Raw genomic sequence first — 20,764 nt, 5'->3', positions numbered from 1 at the left:
ATCTTCCTTCCCATACAACTCTGAAACCTCCTGAGGACCAGGCGAGGTCTGGCTCAACCTACTCCCTGGGTTCATCCAAGTCCAACTCCTGGAGCATCATCCTGATCTGACCAGCCTCTCCAGGACATTCTCATGAGGCTCATGGCAACTACCCACTCTAGATTTTATCTTAGCATAATTTTAGTTAGGTCAGTAACCCTGAAAAAATTGACCATGGTATCTTGTTGTCTTAAAGTTCAGGCAAGAAACTGGAGACTAAAAATTCAATATTTTCTTTTGCAAGTGTTTTCTTACTACAAGGCTTTTCACTGTGTTTAAACTTGCTCAATGTCAAAACACAGTTTGTTCCACTTGTTCTCTTTGCTATAGAAACAAAGCAAACTAAGAACTATTGTCTGTCCTTTAAATGGAATTATTTTACAGCCTTTGGGATCTTTCACATGATTTCTCTGTATAATCTATTACAGTGTGATAGTTACGCTTTTTAATTCATGTATCATTTCCCCTTGTTTCCTTGAGTCTTTAAAGTCCACTCCATGCACAGATGTTGCAATGCATTTTTAATTGGTAGGGATATGTGTCTTCGAATTCAAGGAGGACCAGCTTTTTAAATATTGAAGGCCACCCATGCTATGTACACACAGTAATTACTGGAAGCCATGGAGGTGATATTGCTGAAGGTAGACAAACTTAAACTGGTTTTGCAAGGACTTACAGCAATCTAAGCTGTATCCCACAGGAGCATTATCAACACTGCAGCAATGGACACACAATTGTCAAACAAATCCACAACCGATTGGATATTGCCCATAAAAAGCAACACCTACACAAAGTGTTCCATGTACACTTTTAGGAACGTATTGCTTCTGGGTGAAAATGACTTGAGTGGAATCTGATAGTAAATTATAGTATTGTTTATCCATGGAGCAGTGTTAGATAAAATGCAGTAGGCAGTTATAGCAATAATATGTTATTATTTATATCCTGGTCTTCTGCAGTTGCACTTGGAAGGGCTTATAAGAAAATCTACATAGGCATACATAAAATCCAATTAAAAGCAGTATTTTAAAAGCAGTTAGTCAAATACGTTATGGCTGCAACATGCTTACCTGGGAGTACAGTGGTACCTTGGAAGTTAAACGGTATCCGTTCCGGAAGTCCGTTCAATTTCCAAAACATTTGGAAACTAAGGCATGGCTTCCGATTGGCTGCAGGAAGCTTCTGCAGCCAATCAGAAGCCATGTCGGACATTTGGGTTCCAAAGAATATTCGCAAACTGGAACACTCACTTCTGGGTTTGCAGTCTTCAGGAGCCAAAGCATTTGACTTGCAAGGTGTTCGGGATCCAAGGTAAAACTGTAAATTGTTTGACATAGCTGCAACTGAGGCAACAGCCAATTTCATATGTCAAGTATTGAAAGTCTATCAAAACATTTCCAACTTCCATGAAAAAGTGCTTAGAGAGTGGAACAGATGCAACTTAGCTGGAAGGACATGGTGCCACCAGTGAAAAGGCCTCTTGCTCATGCACTGAGAGAAAGGCTTCATACGTAGGTCCATTTTGAAGTCCATCCAGCTCTGCATTGGGACCAAGTGTTCCTTAAGATAGTCCCAAGCCACTAAGGGCTGCCATGTTAAACCTAATACTTAGCACAGTTGTTGTTTAAGGCACATGCAATGGACCTGTAATAAACCATACTACATGTAATTATAGTAAGTGTACATATCTGCCTTGCTCCAGCAATCCTTTTTCCAGCCTGCAAGGCATCTTCCATTCAGTAGATGAAACAAATTTGTGCAGGGAGAATTATTCCCAGTTACTCTTAGCCAAAAAAAGGCTTGAAGAGTTAAATACTGTCTCATCTTCTCTCATATCCACCTGGCCAGTCTTTAGTCACGGAGGTGAAACCTAATCAGGACAGAGATCACGTAGCTTGTGGAAACTCAGCTTTCAATTACTAGGCAATGTTACTTGGTTTCTTTTCAGAGCTGAGCCAAAGGGAAGGTGAGATTCATCAGGTGTGAAAAGCCAGTCTCCTTCTGGTGAATGTCTGGGCTGGGGAGAGAAGTCCTGTATAAGGGGATAGAGTGGGCAACCTTTTAGCCTGCAAAGACTATATCCAATGGTGAGAGCTGCTCGGGGACTGCATGTCAGTGGTGTACATCTGCTCACAAACATTCACCTAAATACACGGCTTGATGGGGAGGAGAAGGGCAGACCAATCTCAACCCCAGAGGGAGGGCAGAAGCCAGACCAGTCCTTGACTCAAATGTGAGGAAGGGCAGCCCTCTCTATTTGGAATGCTGGCATTGTGCTTGCTATAGCTGAGAGCTTCCAAGAGGAAGCATCGCAGTCCTTATCCATGCCCCTCTTGAATAGGACACCTCAGGAACAGCCCATCCCATTTTACTGTCTGGGGTGACGTCTGGAGTCTACCAGAGCCTCACTTACTGGGGTTGCACAGCGTGAGTGACTTCCAGTGAGATCTCATGAGATCTCATGCAAGCTCTGCAAGATCTCATGAGAGTTCTCGTTCTCCTGCGGGATTTCTTCACCCAAGGCAGCTGCTTCAGTCTGCCTCATAGGCAGCCCAGTCCTGAGAAACCCATTTACTGCAGGATATGACGCGAGTGGTTCTGTGGGTTAAACCACAGAGCCTAGGGCTTGCCGATCAGGAGGTCGGCGGTTTGAATCCCCATGACAGGGTGAGCTCCCATTGCTTGGTCCCTGCTCCTGCCAACCTACCAGTTTGAAAGCACGTCAAAGTGCAAGTAGATAAATAGGTACTGCTCCGTCGGGAAGGTAAACGGCGTTTCCGTGCGCTGCTCTGGTTCACCAGAGGCGGCTTAGTCATGCTGTCCACATGACCCGGAAGCTGTACGCTGGCTCCCTTGGCCAATAAAGCGAGATGAGCGCCGCAACCCCAGAGTCGGCCACGACTGGACCTAATGGTCAGGGGTCCCTTTACCTTTACCTTTATGGAGCCTAGGGTGGCAGAGGCGGCAGAGAGCAAAGAGCAGCAGCAGAATCCTCCAACAGCTAACAATCCTGCTCTATTTATTTCTTTAATATGTGTGTGTTTCATATGGAAAAGGAAATGCATTTTCAGACCATTTTTATAAACAAAGCAAAAAATGAAAAGGCAGAAATGTAACAGCAGTAGCACGGTAAGAAAAATACGGAGTCATTCTAGATCTTAATTTTTTTAAAAAAAAATTACCTTTGATTTAGGCAAAGAGGTAAACATGCTAAAGCAGTGTCTCAGATCACTGATTTGTCTGTCTGACAAATGGGTTGGCTGACCTGGCCTGTTCTAGATGGGTTTGTAGAGATGCAGAGCCTACAGTCCTTCAAATGTTACTAGGCTCCCATACCTTGATTATTAATGTATATTGCATTCTCTTTCATGTGGAGATTTGCCTGGCTCCTTCCCTGCTGACAGAAATTGAAAACGTTTTCCTTGAAAAAGGCTTTTAAGGTCCAGCTCTGCTGCTGTTTTTAATTATTTCAATTCCTGCTTTTTATGGCTGCGCTATTGCATCCATAATGCAAGGGTAGAGAACCTGTGGCTCTCTAGATGTTGCTGGACTCCAGCTTCCAGCATTCTTGGCCACTAGCCTTGATGGCTGGGGTTCATGGACATTTGTTGTTGTTTAGTCATTTAGTCATGTCCGGCTCTTCGTGACCCCATGGACCAGATCACGCCAGGTACTCCTGTTTTCCACTGCCTCCCGCAGTTTGGTCAAACTCATGTTTGTAGCTTCGAGAACACTGTCCAACCATCTCGTCCTCTGTCGTCCCCTTCTCTTGTGCCCTCAATCTTTCCCAACATCAAGGTCTTTTCCAGGGAGTCTTCTCTTCTCATGAGGTGGCCAAAGTATCATGGACATTAAAGGTAAAGGGACCCCTGACCATCAGGTCCAGTTGTGACTGACTCTGGGGTCGCGGCACTCAACTTGCTTTATTGGTTGAGGGAGCTGGCGTACAGCTTCCGGGTCATGTGGCCAGCATGACTAAGCCGCTTCTGATGAACCAGAGCAGTGCACGGAAATGCCGTTTACCTTCCCGCCGGAGTGGTACCTATTTATCTACTTGCACTTTGACGTGCTTTCAAACTGCTAGGTTGGCAGGAGCAGGGACCGAGCAACAGGAGCTCACCCCATTGCGGGGATTCGAACCGCCAACCTTCTGATTGGCAAGTCCTAGGCTCAGTGGTTTAACCCACAGCGCCACCCATGTCCCATCATGGACATTAGCATCGAACAAAATCAGGAGGGCCCAAGTGAACCACCCCAGTCTTAAAGGAACAGATTCATAGTTTTAGGACACTTCTGGAACTAGGGGAGGTACAAGCGGCTTCTGTCATAGAATGCCTATCCCCAGCTAAAGCTGGTGTGCCAGCTGCAATCGCTCTAGACAGAGACAGTCTAGCAATTCTTTTCCATAATCTTGCAGCCTTCAGATGAGAGTGCTCTAATTCTTTGAAGACTGTTCAGAGACTGCAAGAAAAGCAAGATCATGATCAGATGCTTCTCCTTCAGGTGTTTCTGCCTTCTGAGGAGAGATGAGTAATGCCCACTCTGGTTTTATTATTTTTATTTATTAAAACATTTATATACCACCCTTTATCCAGTTTGGATCTCAAGGTGTGCAACATAAGTTAATGCATTTTTAGAATTAGGCAATCAACAGTTTTTAAAAGGCACAACAACAACACACGCCTTTTATCTATGTTGCTTCTATCTGCCTTTAAAAAGTCAGTCTTCTATTCCGACCATATATTTCGATGGGGTGTTGTTGTTCTTGGGTTTTTTGTTTGGAATAGGCCCTGAAAATTTTTGCCTATTTGTATTAAATGCACATAAATCACTCTTGCCTGTTTTATTGTATTTTAAACATGTTGTAAACCAGCTTGGGAATTCCAGTTAGTAGGAGTGCAAATAATCCAAATGCATAAAATAATGCAAACCCCTTCACTCTTTCTCTTCTTTTTGGGCATACTTAGAGGAGAGCAAATGTGCTCTGGTTCCCAGTGTCACCACCAGTCTAGAAAGCAGTGACCTTATTCTGACTGGTTATGCTTGCCTGCAGTGACACCAACAGACTCACTACATAGAATCATAGATCTAGTTCAACCCCCTGCAATGCAGGAATATTCACCTGTCTCATACGGGGATCGGACCTGCAACCTTGGAACTATCGGCAAGGTTGGACTAGCATGAGGAGAGAGAGAACACTGTGCATTTGTGTGTGCGGAATTGTATCAAAGCAGCAACCTGTGTAATACTGACCGTGGACAGCTGGGTACAGTATTTTTTCAAAGGGTAGAAGCAAGGGCTGCTCTAAAATGTCAGTAAAGCCAAGATCAGGGATAAAGAACCTCTGGCCTTTTCAGATGTTGATGGATATCTTCCATCATCCCTGACCATAGGCTGTTGTGGCTGGGCCTTGCATATTATCAGTTCTCAACCAAGTCCATCAAAAACAGAAGCCTCGTGGGACATCTTTGTCTTCATACTTCCTTGTCTTTCTCGATAGTGCAAAAAAATAACAGTAGGGTATTACTAATGAATGTTGCCGATAACAGATCATGGTAATGAGGGATTATGAAACAAGTTTGCAGGAAGATGTGGCGCAAGCCCCTTCTGCATTCTCCTGCAACTTGAGGAACTCTGCAGGTTATCGTCTTGTGCACTAGTTCATTATGTTGTACCATTTGTTTTTAACCTTGGCTTGTCCCTAAGACATCTGCTCTGCTGTGATTAATAATGCTGATAGAAATAAATTGTTGAAGGGGAGTGCTGCATTGCATGACTAATTAACCTCCTAAATTATGTGTTCATAAATGGGCTTTTTTTAATATTAAAAAACACATGCACCGTGATCCACACATACAGAGAGAGATAAATGAAACCTTGCTAAACTGCCCAAATTCAGAGCAGCAGCAGCACACTTGCCGAGGTGACTTTACAATGGGAGTCCTTCACTTTTCCCCACATACATTTTTGTTAACCACACACTGCCTTAACTGCCCTTCATTCGGCCTGGGTATTATTCCCTATCTTCCAAGGTGAAAAAGAGTACCTTCATAATCAGAATGAGAAAGAATAGGTGGAACGCAATTTTGTATTGTTTCACGTTCCTGCCAGGAAGTGTTTTGTTGAGCAAAGCTAGGCTACCAGTTTTAATGGACAGAAATTGGGGGACCCAGAGGAGTGTGTGTAAATAAATAATTGCTAAATTCTTCCATAAAGCGTAAGACCTTTGAGTTCCAGGGTTAGATGAACACGTTCCTATGCTCCTAGCCTTGAATCTTAGCACGTCAGCGCTACCTTCCATTTGTCCTGTAGCAGAAGCCTTCAATGTTTCCAGACCCAGGACACACTTTTAGACATGCATTTGGTGCCCCCACAGGAGGCAGTGATGGTCACCAACCTACAGCAGATGACTTTAGAAGAGGGTTAGGCAAATTCATGGAGGACAGGACTACTGATGGCTACTAGCCATGAGGGCTATGCTCTGCATCCACAGCTGGAAGCAACAATGCTTCTGAAAACTAGTTACTGGAAACCACAGGAGGGGAAAGTGCTCTTGCGTTCGAATCCTGCTTGCCTTTGGTTGGCCACTGTGATAATAGGCTGCTGGTTTGATGGGCCACTGGCCTGAGCCAGGCTCTTCTTTTGTTGAAGTTGTGCCACAGAAGTTACCAACAAGTGGCGCTGTGGTCTAAACTACTGAGCCTCTTGGGCTTGCTGATCAGAAGGTTGGTGGTTTGAATCCTTGAGATGGGGTGAGCTTCCATTGCTCTGTCCTAGCACCTGCCAACCTAGCAGTTCAAAAGCACACCAGTGCAAGTAGATAAATAGGTACCGTTGTGGCGGGAAGGTAAATGAATGTTCCGTGCGCTCTGGTTTCCGTCACAGTGTTCCGTTGCACCAGAAGCAGTTTAGTCATGTTGGCCACATGACCTGGAAAGCTGTATGTGGACAAACGCTGGCTCCCTCTGCCTGAAAGTGAGATGATTCTGCAACCCCATAGTCACCTTTGACTGGACTTAATCATCCAGGGGTCCTTTACCAACAAAACACTCCCAGTAAAATTTGTCATCTGACTAGCGGGCCACTAAAAATTGTTTTGCAGGCCTCATCTAGCTCATGGGGCATAGTTTAGCCTTCTCCTTTTTAGAGGTATAAACTTTGCAAAATGTGAAAACCTGGAATTTAAAACTTAGAATGAACAGTGTAATTACCAGATATATTGGTAGTTCTTTCTTCCTTTTAAAAAGTTTTAGATATAGCATCACAAGTCAACAACAGATTGGGTAGTACAAGTCCTTACACCAGTCTATTGTCCCACCCTGCCTGAAGTCGTCAACTATTGTCCCTCTGCCTAAAAAATCCACAATCAGTAGTTTGAATGACTACAGACCAGTTGCACTGACTCCAATCATCATGAAGTGTTTTGAGAAACTGGTGCGCCGTCATATTATTTCTTGTCTTCCATCAACTTTTGACAACTACCAGTTTGCATACAGGGCAAATAGATCCACAGAAGACGCTATCACCACCACTCTCCATGCTGCTCTGTCCCATCTGGAGCAGCCGGGGAATTATGTGAGGCTGCTGTTTGTGGATTTTAGCTCTGCTTTTAACACTATCCTCCCCCATAGACTGGTGTCCAAGCTAGAGACGATTGGACTCCCCAACTCCACCTGTCTCTGGGTTTTGGATTTTTTGTCAGAACGTTCTCAGAGGGTTAGAGTAGGGTCACATGTGTCCACAGCCCTTAGCCTTAACACCGGCTCACCACAGGGTTGCGTGTTGAGTCCCCTGCTCTATGCTCTCTATACGTATGACTGTACAGCCATCTACTCCAGCAACAAAATCATCAAGTTTGCTGATGACACTACGGTGGTGGGGCTCATTTCAGGAGGGGATGAGTCCGCCTATCGGGACGAGGTGGAGCGGCTCTGTGTTTGGTGTGGAGAGACAATCTGGCTCTTAATACGGCTAAGACCAAGGAATTGGTGGTGGATTACAGGAAAAAAAAGGCGGACATTCAGCCCTTGTATATCAACGGGGAACGGGTGGAGAGGGTGGCGGAATTCAGGTTTTTGGGAGTGACTATGGATCAGGGCATGACTTGGAGCGCAAATACCACTGCTCTGGTGAAGAAGGCCCAGCAGAGAATTTATTTCCTCAGACTTTTAAAAAAGAACAATCTGAGTGAGAGACTGCTGGTGTCCTTCTACCGAGGCTCCATAGAGAGCATACTTACATACTGTATTTGTGCTTGGTTCTCCAGTTGTACAGCTAGGGAGAGGAAGGTGCTCCAGAAGGTCATAACCACAGCCCAAAGGATTATTGGTCACCCTCTCCCACCTTTGGAAGAACTGTACGGTTCCCGTTGCCTTAGGAAAGCAAACAACATCCTGCAGGATCCATCTCACCCGGGATACAGTCTGTTTGCACTACTGCCTTCTGGCAGGAGGTATAGAAACATCAAGTCAAGGACAAATAGACTGAAAAACAGTTTCTATCCAAGAGCTGTGGCCTTTTTGAATGCTGTAACTCGATAGTGAGATCTGGGAGTTTTTGGGGGTGGGTGTGGGTGTGGTTGGAAGGTGGTTTGTTTGATTGTTGTTGTTGTTTTGCTTTTGTTGTTTTTAAGGGATGGCATCCAATTTCGTTGCACTTGTGCAATGTTGCACTAGTGTAATGACAATAAAGAATCTATCTATCTATCTATCTATCTATCTATTCAAAGACAGAGGGCAACTTGGCCATTGTAAAATGTCTTTCATTTTCCGAGAAGTAGTTCAAAGATTCAGTGCCACTTCAAAGTACCACTCTGGCAATGAACTGCCAAATTGGAAACAACTTATTGCATGGAATCTTGAGGTTACCAAGGCATAAAGAGAAATACTCGAGGATCTGTGTCAGACAGAAGATAAACATTTCTGAAACACAACTCAACTATAGTGGGCTAAGAAAAGGCAAGGAATTTAGAAGGTGATTCAGAATACCAAAGGAAAACCAGTGTATGTTGGCAATGCTTCTGTCATAACCGACTTTAGAAAAGGCTGCAACCCAGTTGTGGATCCTGGACTGTCCGCTGAAGTCCAGTGCCCCATCGCACTAAGTGGAAACACATCACACACAAAAAAGAGGACAGAGGAGGTTTGCATAAAACTGGCATATGCTAATTCCTAGGCTATAGATGAAAATTGTGAAATCATTGTTCTACTTTACAAAGAAATGCAACACATCTCACCATAGTGGGGGGAACTTAGACCAGGTGACCCATATGCTTGCTGAGTCTTCTGCACAGAGGCTAACTATTAGTGAATCAACTTCAAGATCACTGATTTCCTTTGTCTTTAAACTGTACTTGGACCAGTAGGCTTTTCAGCAGAGGACTGCCCTCCATAAAGTAGGCCACCTGGCTGCTGAGGCTTGGGGTTAGGTGAGTGTTAAGCCCAAGATCTGAGTGTATGGGATATATATTTTGAGTGGTGTTGGGAATGGAGTCAGAGACCCCTCATAAACAGAAGGCTGAATATGAACAAAGAAGAAACAACACTCCAAACTAAGCAGTATAGCTCAGTGGGTGTCAGTCTATTTGGGTGAATGGGGCCCTGCCCCACCAACTCCAGTCTGCCAGCAGCCTGCCCCACCTGCCTGCCTTCTGACTTACGACAGCCTGTCAGCTTCCTCCTCCTTAGCCTCAGGCGATGTAGTCGGTGGCAGCTTGAAATGCAGAGGCCGTTTCCCCTGCTGTTCTGTTTTTGTATACAACATTGTTTTTATATCAGCAAATCCTGTTACTATTTTCATTTTTGATTTTATATATGTATATAGTTAAGTTTCTTCAAAATATCTTACGGGAAGCAGTTCATAAATGGAAATAAATAAATAGAATCCCATTTGGCCCCACCCAACTTTTGCCTCAGAATCCACCCACCCCCTGGAATATGGCTGCTGGAATCCAGTTGCCCATAAAAGAATGCAAGCCTTTGGGTGGAAAAATGTTTCCCTCAGCCCGATTCCACTCTGTCAACTGTTTTTATTTTCTTGGGAACAGACTGCCCTGCGGTCAGCATTTCAAAAACAGGACAGGCTATTTGTGCAACAATCTGTTTTCTACAGATCACAGTAAGCATCACCGCCATGTGGCCTGGCAGATTGTGCGCTCCATGGGGCATGTTGGGTTCTTCACATTCATGCATGTGCATTTCCTTGTTTGTGCATTAGAGATGAAACGCAGTTGCCTTGCTCAGGCTGTGTACACCCTGTAGCTTCAAAGCACATTCAAAACATATTCCTTTCCTCAAAGAATTCTGGGCACTGAACGTTACCCTTCACAAAGTTACAGTTCCTAGCAACCCTTAAGAAACCACAGCCCCAGAATTCTTTGGGGGCGGGGGAATGTGCTTTAAAGTTATAGTGTGTATACAGCCTCAAAGACTTGATTTCTAGAGATGCTGGTGAGGGAACTGAACTTTGAGGAATGGCCATTCTAGCCAATGATCGCTAATAGCATTGGGATAAGCATCCTCAAAATGGAAAATTTGAGTTGTTGATGGGCCCCTGCAAAGTAGGGAGGGCCAAGTGGTGGAAATGTTCAATTTGGCATCCTTGCTGATTCCAAGAAGCAGAATATGTGAACTGCAGACCTGCATTGTTTAAAAGGAGGTGAGTGTCCAAGTGGATAATCCACCCTGCTTTGTCTTCTAGCCCCAAATATTACGATACGATACGATACGATCGATACGATACGATACGATACGATACAATATCATTATTGCCATTGTCCCTTGCGGAACAATGAAATTGAAAACTACATAAAACTACATAAAAACTACATAAAACTACAACAAAACTACATAGAACTACATAAAAGCTACATAAAACTACTACAAAACTACATAAAACATTCAACCCCCCCCCAAACTCTAAAACCCCATTTTAAAACACACTATACTACAGAAACCCCTTATGCTGCGTTTAGAACCAGAATTGCATTAGCGTAGAAACTGTTTTTCATGCGGCTAGTCCTGGCCTTTATAACCCTATACCTTCTTCCAGAAGGCAGAAGCTGAAAGAGATCATTTCCAGGGTGCGTACTATCATGTGCTATTTCTGCCGCTTTCTTATGGCACCTGGCAGCATAGATTTGATCTAAGGTGGGAAGAGTGCACCCAATAATTCTCTCTGCAGTCTTTACAACCCTGGATAGCATTGTTTTTTCCCTGGCCATGCAGCTCCCAAACCACACACACAGACCATAAGTTAGTACGCTCTCTACAATGCAATGGTAGAATGCCATCAACAGGTCCTTTGAGAGATTGTTTTTCCGGAGGATTCTCAGAAAATATAACCTCTGCTGTGCTCTCTTCACCAGGTCTTTGCTGTTCTCTCCCCAGGTTAGGTCGTCTCTCAACTCCATTCCCAGAAATCGAAACACTGAGACCTGTTCCACAAACTTCCCCTCAATAATAAGTGGCTGAATATTCAATTTACATTTCCTAAAGTCCACAATGATCTCTTTTGTTTTCTTTAAGTTAAGCAGTAAGTTGTTTTTCCTGCACCAATCCCCCAACTGCTCAACTTCCTTCCTATAGGCTGTCTCCCCCTCTCCAGCCGTAATTAAACCAACCACCGTTGTATCATCTGCGAACTTAATGATCTTATTAGTGGGGTATTTGGGGGCACAGTCAGCTGTATAGAGCGTGTATAAAAGCGGGCTCAACACGCACCCCTGAGGCGTCCCCGTATTCGTGACGAGATTCGCAGAGACGTGGGAACCCAACCTGACCCTTTGGGAACGGTTTGATATTCTTGCTTAAGCGAATTGAAAGAGAAGAACAGGAGCTCGTAACCGCAAGCACTGGCGGAGGAAGAGGAGTGCAGGGGGAGCGCACTGCCCCTGGCAGCGCGATCCTGGTGGGGTGCCATCACGGCTGCCCCCCTGCCCGCGCTGGGTGCCACGCTCCCAGGATGCATGCCACGCCACTGTTGGTGGCATGCCACGCCCCCAGGATGCGCGCAAGCCCCCCACCTGCTCTCCGCCCCTGGTGCCAGAGCATGAAGCTCCACCACTGTCCCCAAGCCAAGTTTTCAAAAACCAACTTGGATTTCTCTTCCCAGCAAACTGCTGTACATATTCATTCAACAGCCTTCAACCTTTTCAGTCTTTGGGCCCACATTTAATCCCAACCTGCCGCATGGTACCCATTTCTTACTGTAAAAAATATTCCCCTGTCTGCATCTCCTGTTTGCTGCCCTCTCTCCTTAGCCATATGCAGTTGTTTTTAATTCTTATGCATGTGAGGGGCGTGGCGGCACTTATGCCCCTCTATCCCCCAGTCTTCCCACATTGAACAGGAAGGTCTGGTTGCTGCCTATCTCCAGGAAGGAGCTGCAAAAGCGTTTTCAGCCATAAACTGATTGGCCAGGAGAATGATGGCATCTGCTGTTCCTATTGCAGTTGCTTCTGGTTTTCTCCTACCTGGAGAATCCACCTCTCTTAGCCCTTCTGGTCCTTGTGGCTGTGCTGATGGGAGTGCAACGGGCCGGCCCCACCTTGGTAGGCTGGTGTGCCTCTGTGGGATAAGGAGTTGGGTGGGGTTGGACAATGCATTGTAGATGGAAAGAAGACGAGGAAGAAAAAGGGAATCCCTATAGGCATTTGTTATTAGTAGTGCTGTATTTCATTGTGGGCTGGGGAAATTTTAGCTGAGCACTGTAGCTGTTGACAATTGCTGCTTTGCTACTTTTTGTGCTCTCGTAGTAGGAGACTCCTGAAAACCCATCTAGCTTTTATTGATCTGCTGCTTTTCATCTCCGGGTAACTTGTTTCTTGGAGTCTGTAATGCTGACACAGATAGATGATTCTACTATAATTAGAACTATTGAATGAGATACTCCTTGCCCCCCCACCCCCACTTTGGCACTAAGTCCAAGAGAGAGAGAGGAAACTCCTGCTAGCCCCCCCACCTCATTTAAACTAGATGGGGTGATTGTAAGAAATCCAGCCTTTCTTTAAATCGCTGAGATTTGATTACTCTGAGGACGAGAACCAAAATTCAGAACTTTCAACATACAACAGCTCTGCTGTTAGGCTTTTATCTGCGGCAGACCGGAGCTTCAGGGCCAAGTGGCTTAAGAAAAATGGCAGGTTGGAAGGAAAAGTGGGAGAATGACAGTGACATCCCTCCATATCCTAATCCCAAACTGAGGAATTGCTTTCCTGGAATTTAAACATTCCATTAAAATTTAATATTAAGATAGATACCGGGGGGGGGGCGCTTTTTGCATCAGTGGGGTATCCATTGGAGAACACAGTATTTTTTCTATAAAAAACACATTTTAAAATTATTATTTATTGCTTTTGTTTTTTTTTAATGGCCACATTTTATGGGGGAGGTGTTAGGGGGTCACAAGACATCATAGTATCACAGTGGGGGATCTAAGGGAACAGTCAGTCTGTATATTTGAATGACACTGTTGTGCTCAAATTCATTAGTAACTCAGAAACTGTGGAACTGTGCCTCAGATGTCAATGGGAGTGGTTATTTAATATTTTATTTATAAGCCCAGCTTTCGTCCCAGAAACTCAGGGAAGTGTGCATAGTTCCCCGCTCCTCATTTGAGCCTCACAACATCCCTGAGTGAGGGTTTGAACCTAGGATTCCTGAATCCTAGCCTGATATTTTGATCACATGCAGAAAACACACTGCTGAAAATAATTGTCTTTATTTAAGTGCTCATTTACTCTGTTCATCTTGCTAAGCCTCGTGCATATTCAGGATTGAAGCGGGGAAGACTATTTTCTGGGTTATTTCCTAGATTCTCACATGTTCTCCTACAACAGCATAGCAAAAATACTAGACACTATCCAGAGGTCATTTCTTACCACCCTGATAATGAGAAGTGTCTGCAGTAATCAAAACATTCATAAACATCCTGGTCTTATTGCAACTGAATTAATATTGGCTTCCCTTATGTGTTCCTGGCTTACACTGAAAGGTCCCTATGTCTCCGACGGGCAAAATGTTACTAAGGAGGTGAAAAAATGAGTTGCAAATGCTAATGAGCAAATAAAAGTTCTGTCAACTCTTTCAGGAAGGAAACAAAATTAAAGCTTTCCCTAAACACGATCGCAGTTGACAAAACGCTGGATGTTTAGGTGCCAATTATAGCTCTTTCAGAAACTCTCAACTCTTGTCATAACACATGCCATAAACAAGGACAGATTTAGAGGTTCTTCATGACAGTTATGTGTAGGATGTTGACAGTTGACTGTTAAATTTCAAGTGCAGGGGAAAATTTCCCTCCCTATAGATCTTTGCTTGTTTATTATGAGGGTGTTTTCTTTGCGAGTTCAATCATACATTCGCTGCCTCGCATTCTCAGCGCTTGACATTTCCATTTAACTCCCCCCCCCCCATGACAATCACTGAAGTGTAGATGGAGGTAAATGCAACCTCCAGTACACTCAAGAGGTGGGGGAATTTCAAAACTTCAGGGTGTTTTCTTCACTTTTCCTTTTGAATATTTAGATTTGTTATCCCCCCTCCCTTTTTTATATTAAAAAATACCCAATTATATATGGGTGGTTACATCAGAAGAAAGCAAATATATGTGTTTGACATCATAATGAAAGAAGGGAAGAAGCTTTGTGAGGAATCTGAAGCTGGGATAATAGACTAGTTCTTCGGGGTGCTTTAAGACCTCCAACTATACTTATCATCATCATTATTTTAATGTTTATTGTTAACAACTAATGAACCATTAGTAACTTCAACAGATAATGCCTTTGGAGATGAACAGGGAGTATTTTCCCCCCTGCACAAAATGTTCACAATGTGTGTGTGTGTGTGTGTGTGTGTGTGTGTGTGTAAGGCTTATTATGGAGGCATAAGGACCAACAAATTACTCCTTCTTGCTTCGTTCCCTAGATCTTCCTGTATACCACATTGCCTTTTCTGTGGAGATTTGTCTGGCACTCTCCCGACAGAAATAGAAAGCATTTTTATTTTTAAAAGGCATTTAATGTCCAGCTCTGCTACTTTTAAATTTATTTTATCTGCTTTTTTAAGGTCTGCTTTTTTAAGGTCGGCTGGGTTTTTGTTTTTGTTTTTTACAATATTGTATATTTATTTCCTGAATGGTATGGTATGGTAATGCAACACTTCTCCAGATGTTGTTGGACTACAATTGCCTACCAACCAGCCTGGGGCTGATGGGAGTTGAAGTTCAAAAAAGTTGAGAGCAGGGATGAGGAACATGTCACCCTCCAGATGTTGTTGGACTCCAATTCCTATCAGCCCTAGCCAGCATGGCCAGTGGTCAGGGATGATGGGAGTTGTAGTCTTAATGACATCTAGAGATCCTCAGGTTCACCATCCCTGATTGAGAGGTCCTCAGGTTCTGCATCCCTACCTAATCATATAATTGCATTTAAATCATTTTTTGTAAGATGCTAAGGGTACTTATCGATAGAAGAGCAGTGTTCACAGGTGAGAGTATGCAACAACAATAATTAGAAATACCTCTATTAATGCCTTCAGATCTGCCTTGATAATAGATAGTACGATCTAAATACACATACACCTGGTGCTCCTGAGAAGAACAGAAGCGTATGTGTAAATCAGGAGAAGGGGGGGGGAACACACCAAATAAAGGTGAATAATTTCTCATAGGCTTTCTAACCAGCAGGGAACAGGTGGACAAAGCAATCTTCAAGGAGCTATCAAGGACATCTAAAGCTCATAAACACAGGACCCTGGGATATAACTACACAGATGTTTGTTGAGCTAAGAACATAGCTAAATATAGAATATACATAAAGTTACTGACCTGTATAGAGGACATTTAGCGCACAAAAACTAGGGAAGTGACTGGTATGTGTTTTAGTAATCTTTACTCATAATGTTTTGAGACTGGACAGGATAAGAGATTATATACATTAGGGATGTGTTTTGGCCCCAAGGGGTGAATTAGGGTGATTTGGGGTATTTTTTTCATGTTACTTACCGTAGTTAGATTGCACTGTTAACAAGGCATGTCAAGGAGGGTTACAGAGTGCCCAAACTTCTTAATAGCTCTGTTGACTCAGTTTTTCGCATAAGTGAAGCACAAGATCACTGCCTTGCTGCTTTTTATTTTCTGAGAAATGAAACCAAGCTGAGTGTGGAAAGTCTGCCCTTATGGGAGAACCACCGAGCCTGTGTTTCTAAAATGTGAGTCTTCCCAATGAGGCTCAAAATACTTGGCATTTGGGAAAGTAAAACACATGAATTGGAACTGCATGGCACAGTGCACACATTTTTTTGTTACTTTCTAATTGAGTGGCCCAGAACACATTATATAACAAGCAAAAGGGATGCACTTCCCCTGAGCATAAAAGATCATGAAATATTCAGTAATATTTATGAAGTTCTGGTTCAATTCTGTCAAGTCCCTGAATTTTGAATGGAGCAGTTAGCATTTTTGGTTATGTTTTAACCAGTTCACAATGGCACAGAGCAGCTTTCTTTCTTATATGAACAACCCTGTACTTAGGGCTATTAACTCACCAAGAAACCTGCCTGGCTCTTTCAGCAATGGAATCCTTGTGGGATCCAGGAATTAGAAGGGACTCAGGCATACAGCCTAACCCTCCATCCCCAACAAACAATGCTATGCATGCAAACTCTTTGCTCTAACCATGCCAGCCACCCCTCTCTCCCTCCCACAAATCCTCCTGCAAGCAGCCTGCATGAAGAAATGACCATATGCTTTACTTTACTTTCTTTGTAGGGCTGTCAGGTGTCTGGTCCAAGTCCAGTTAAAAGATAAAGAACGCTAAGCAAGCAGGAGCCTAGAATTTGTCCACCAACAGTTAAGTGGCTGGAGAGCAGACCAAACAGGGGCACACTGGTCACTGTCTTCTGCACTATGGTGAGATGCACTGTGTTTCTATTTTGATCATGGGTAGGAAAACTAAGGCCCGGGAGCTGGATACGGCCCAATCGCCTTCTAAATCTGGTCTGCGGACAGTCCGGGAATCAGTGTGTTTTTACATGAGTAGAATGTGTCCTTTTATTTAAAATGCATCTCTGGGTTAGTTGTGGGGCATAGGAATTTGTTCATCCTCCCCCCCTTCAAAATATAGTCCGGCCCCCCACAAGGTCTGAGAGACAGTGGACCAGCCCTCTGCTGAAAAAGTTTGCTGACCCCTGATTTAGATGATAGTAATTGTTTCTAAGTGTTATTTATCTAGACAGTGTCATTTCTCTCGAGCAGCGGTTCTCAACCTGTGGGTCCCCAGATGTTGTTGGACTGCAACTCCCATCATCTCTGAGCTCTGGCCTTGCTAGCTAGGGGTGATGGGAGTTGTAGTTCAACAACATCTGGGGACCCACAGGTTGAGAAAGCTTGCGAGCCTAGAGAGATAAATGAGAATATGCAAATTGGTAACATTTTTTTCCTTTTTGTGATGTGCAAAGGGCCACTTTTCATTCAGGTTCTCAGCAGTTACTTCTCCTATTGCCCCAAATTGTTAGTGTGTGCAAACTTCCTAGGACAAATTGGCTTGCAGCAGCAGTGGACTCACCTCATCTGCAAGCCGCTTTTGTGAAGGCAACGTGGTGCCTCCCATCCAGTGCACTGCAATTCTGGATCATCCCTCAACATTGGCCACACTGGCTGTGGATGATGGGAGCTAGAGTCCAATAACGTCTGGAAGGCACAAGATTGGATATCCCAATCTTGGGACTGAGTAGGTCACTCTGTGACAGTGGCGTAGCGTGGGGGTGCAAGGGGGGCCGGCCGCACCGGGCGCAACATCTGGGGGGGCGCGCTCGCTGCCTCCGGAGTCACTGAAGAGCCTCGGGCGCAGGCTGTAGCAGAGCCGCATGTCTCGTGGAACCGACGAGCTGTGCGCGCGCCCGGGCTGAAGGCGTCCGGCAGGCAGCGGCTCTCAGCACTCGTCGCGGTCCCCACGCGTCAGGGCCGCGGAGGACGCGCCAGGCAGCCCCTCCTCACAGCCCCGCCTCCGCCGCCGCTGCTGCAGCTGCTGGGCCATGTTGCATTTTCCTCGCCTCTCTGCCCCCCTCCTCCTCCGGGCAAGCGGCGGCGTTTGGGCGGCAGCGCCAGCGGCAACTTGCCTCAGATCACCTGATGCGGCAGGTATGGGGTTGGGGGGGCGCAAATTACTTGCCTTGCCCCGGGTTAGGGGGCGCAAATTACTTGCCTTGCCCCGGGTGCTGACAACTCACGCTACGCCGCTGCTCTGTGAGCTTCATCTGTGAAATGACTCACAGGTAGAACCTCTGGATGCTGCCTGTTAGCTTATGGGGGAATGGATACAATGAATAAGTCTAGCTTCCCTCCCCTACCTTTGCCCAGCCATTTCTGTTTCTCGTATACACACAGTCATCTCAGATGCCGGGTGAATTGTGTGCCAGGATCTTAGGCTAACCTCTTCAGATAGACACCCTAGACATCTGCAGAGATGGTTGAGGTGTCTGTAAGTGTATAGATCAGAGGAGAAATATAGTTGAAAGCTCATATGGCGACAAGGTTTGCGCTAAGGTGAAAAGGAGGAGGAATCTGCTCCACAAACTTATTTAATGGGAAAATATGATCATAGCACTGGAAACAAAAAGCTGCTTTTAGCACAGGTTTCTGAATTGGCTGAAGAAGAGAGATATAGTTCTTGAAAATCTTGAGAATCCAATTGCATTTCACATCCCATTTAGTCCAGAATAGGCAATGGGCTCACAGCTAACAGCGAAAATAGTCACCTAGAAAGAGCTTTATGTTTTCAGATATTTTTACTATTGCTTTTGAGTGGAATGGAAGGAGTTTAAAGTTTTCAAGGTTCAAAAATCACCAGTCTGTATTCCCTCCCGCTTCATCTAACACAGAAATAGCTTTCTTTTTCTTTTTCTAGGTTTGGTTGTTGATGAAGTTGCATTACAGTCAAGTGATGCAATACACTGCTGTATAAAATGGCATCAAGATATGTTCTTAACCTGCAGGGTGTAGCATAACATTTGAACCTTGCTTTAGCACAAGCAATGAGATAATTTTACTGCCTATAACACCAGCAATCAAATGGTAGTTTTTGATCCAAAATGGATCCAAACAACAAAAAAGAAGATTCCACCTAAACATTAGGAAGAACTTCCTGACAGTAAGAGCTGTTCGACAGTGGAATTTGCTGCCAAGGAGTGTGGTGGAGTCTCCTACTTTGGAGGTCTTTAAGCAGAGGCTTGACAACCATATGTCAGGAGTGCTCTGATGGTGTTTCCTGCTTGGCAGGGGGTTGGACTCGATGGCCATTGTGGTCTCTTCCAACTCTATGATTCTATGATTCTATGATCCAGTTTAGCAGAACCTACATGTTATCTGCAGCATCCAATGCATCTCGTGAAAATCTCACAGAAACGGGAGGCATTCAGCCCATCTAACATATGCAGCATCTGTGTATGAGTGTTAATTTTATTGTAGAAGAAGATGCTACCTATTGATTAAAGTTGAATGGGAGCTCTGTGACCTGGAACATTCAATGAATTGGAAAAATGGCCTCAGGTGGAAGATATAATTTATTATGGGTGAGCCATAAAGGCCACCTCGCTTGTTACTCCCAGGGAGGAATGAAATAAAAAAGACTTAAGTAACTGCTCACCCAGCACAATAGATACTGGCAGCACTGCAGCAATTTAGACTTCCTACTTTGCTATTCATCAGGATAATTGCTGGGAGCTGTCAAGGCTGGAACTGAGGACCCATGGGCTCTATATGCATGGCCATGTGCTGAGCCAACAGGGCTACAAGTTGGAGCATCTTGCTAGGCAGTGGAGATTGCAACACTTGGGGCTTCATAGCTTAGGGAAACAGCTGACGGAGGAGGCAACAGAAGTATGTAAGATTATGCATGCCAATGATATCATGGGGCTGTTATGGAGGAGGTGGGAGGATCTCAAAGGAGTGGGTTCAGAGATAAGGCCTTGGAGGTAGACGACCTGAGGGAGATGAGAGTTGTGGGATGAGAAAGGTGGCACTGGTGCCTCAAGAAGGGTTGGAGCTGGTAGAGGGGGGCAGTGAACAGGAGGGTCAGGAGCTGGATTCAGGGAAGGTTCAAGCGGGTTGCCAGAGAGCTGCTTTGCCCCTGTGATCTCAGACACTTCTGCTGCTGCCACTGGACTGTCCTGTCTGTCACTCCTGCCAATAAGGTCCTCAGAAGACATCTCAGAGCAGATGCTAAGAGGAGAAATGATTGTGGGCAGGGATACAATACTGGGATATGAGGCAAGGCATGGAGAAATTTTAAGGTTAGGACAAGAAAATTGTTCTGGATATCAGAGGAGGCAAGGAGCCAGCACAAGGGATTCAGGGTGGGCTGATTAGTATATAATAAGGCCAGTTGCTTCTTTTCTGATCCATCTGGAAAGGGAGCTGCAGTACCTCCTCAGGTCATCACAAGTGGTGGCACTGCAGAGGAGCAGAGATTTTCTGGGTTTTCTGTTCCTACAAGTTGTTTGATATATGCTGCTCACTTACCGTAAATATCAGAAGACACCAACCCCTTTAAGGTTTTGACTTTGTTAAGCATTCACCTTGATCCTACGCGTGCTTATGCAATGGAACTTATTTTCAAGTAAGAATGTGAACAGGATTGCTGCCACAGACTATGTCATTGAATACAGCGCAGCCATCTGAATTCAGTGCATGTTATATGTGTAAATAACTTTCTCTATCTCTCAGTTTA

The 20,764-nt window shown here is 44.6% G+C and overlaps 1 protein-coding gene across 1 annotated transcript in view; it reads left to right on the top strand.

The window, feature by feature from the left end:
* HDAC9 (histone deacetylase 9) overlaps positions 1 to 20,764 on the top strand; it is a 487,438-nt gene that overhangs the window by 18,617 nt on the left and 448,057 nt on the right. Inside the window, exon 3 of the mRNA XM_081164394.1 lies at positions 16,807 to 16,947. The gene's annotated coding sequence lies outside the window, so the exon portion shown is untranslated. The remainder of the gene's footprint in view (positions 1 to 16,806; positions 16,948 to 20,764) is intronic.

Source organism: Podarcis bocagei (genome assembly GCF_964188305.1).
Source record: "Podarcis bocagei genome assembly, chromosome: 12".
Lineage (NCBI taxonomy): Eukaryota > Metazoa > Chordata > Lepidosauria > Squamata > Lacertidae > Podarcis > Podarcis bocagei.
This window is presented reverse-complemented; position numbering and strand designations above follow the sequence as displayed.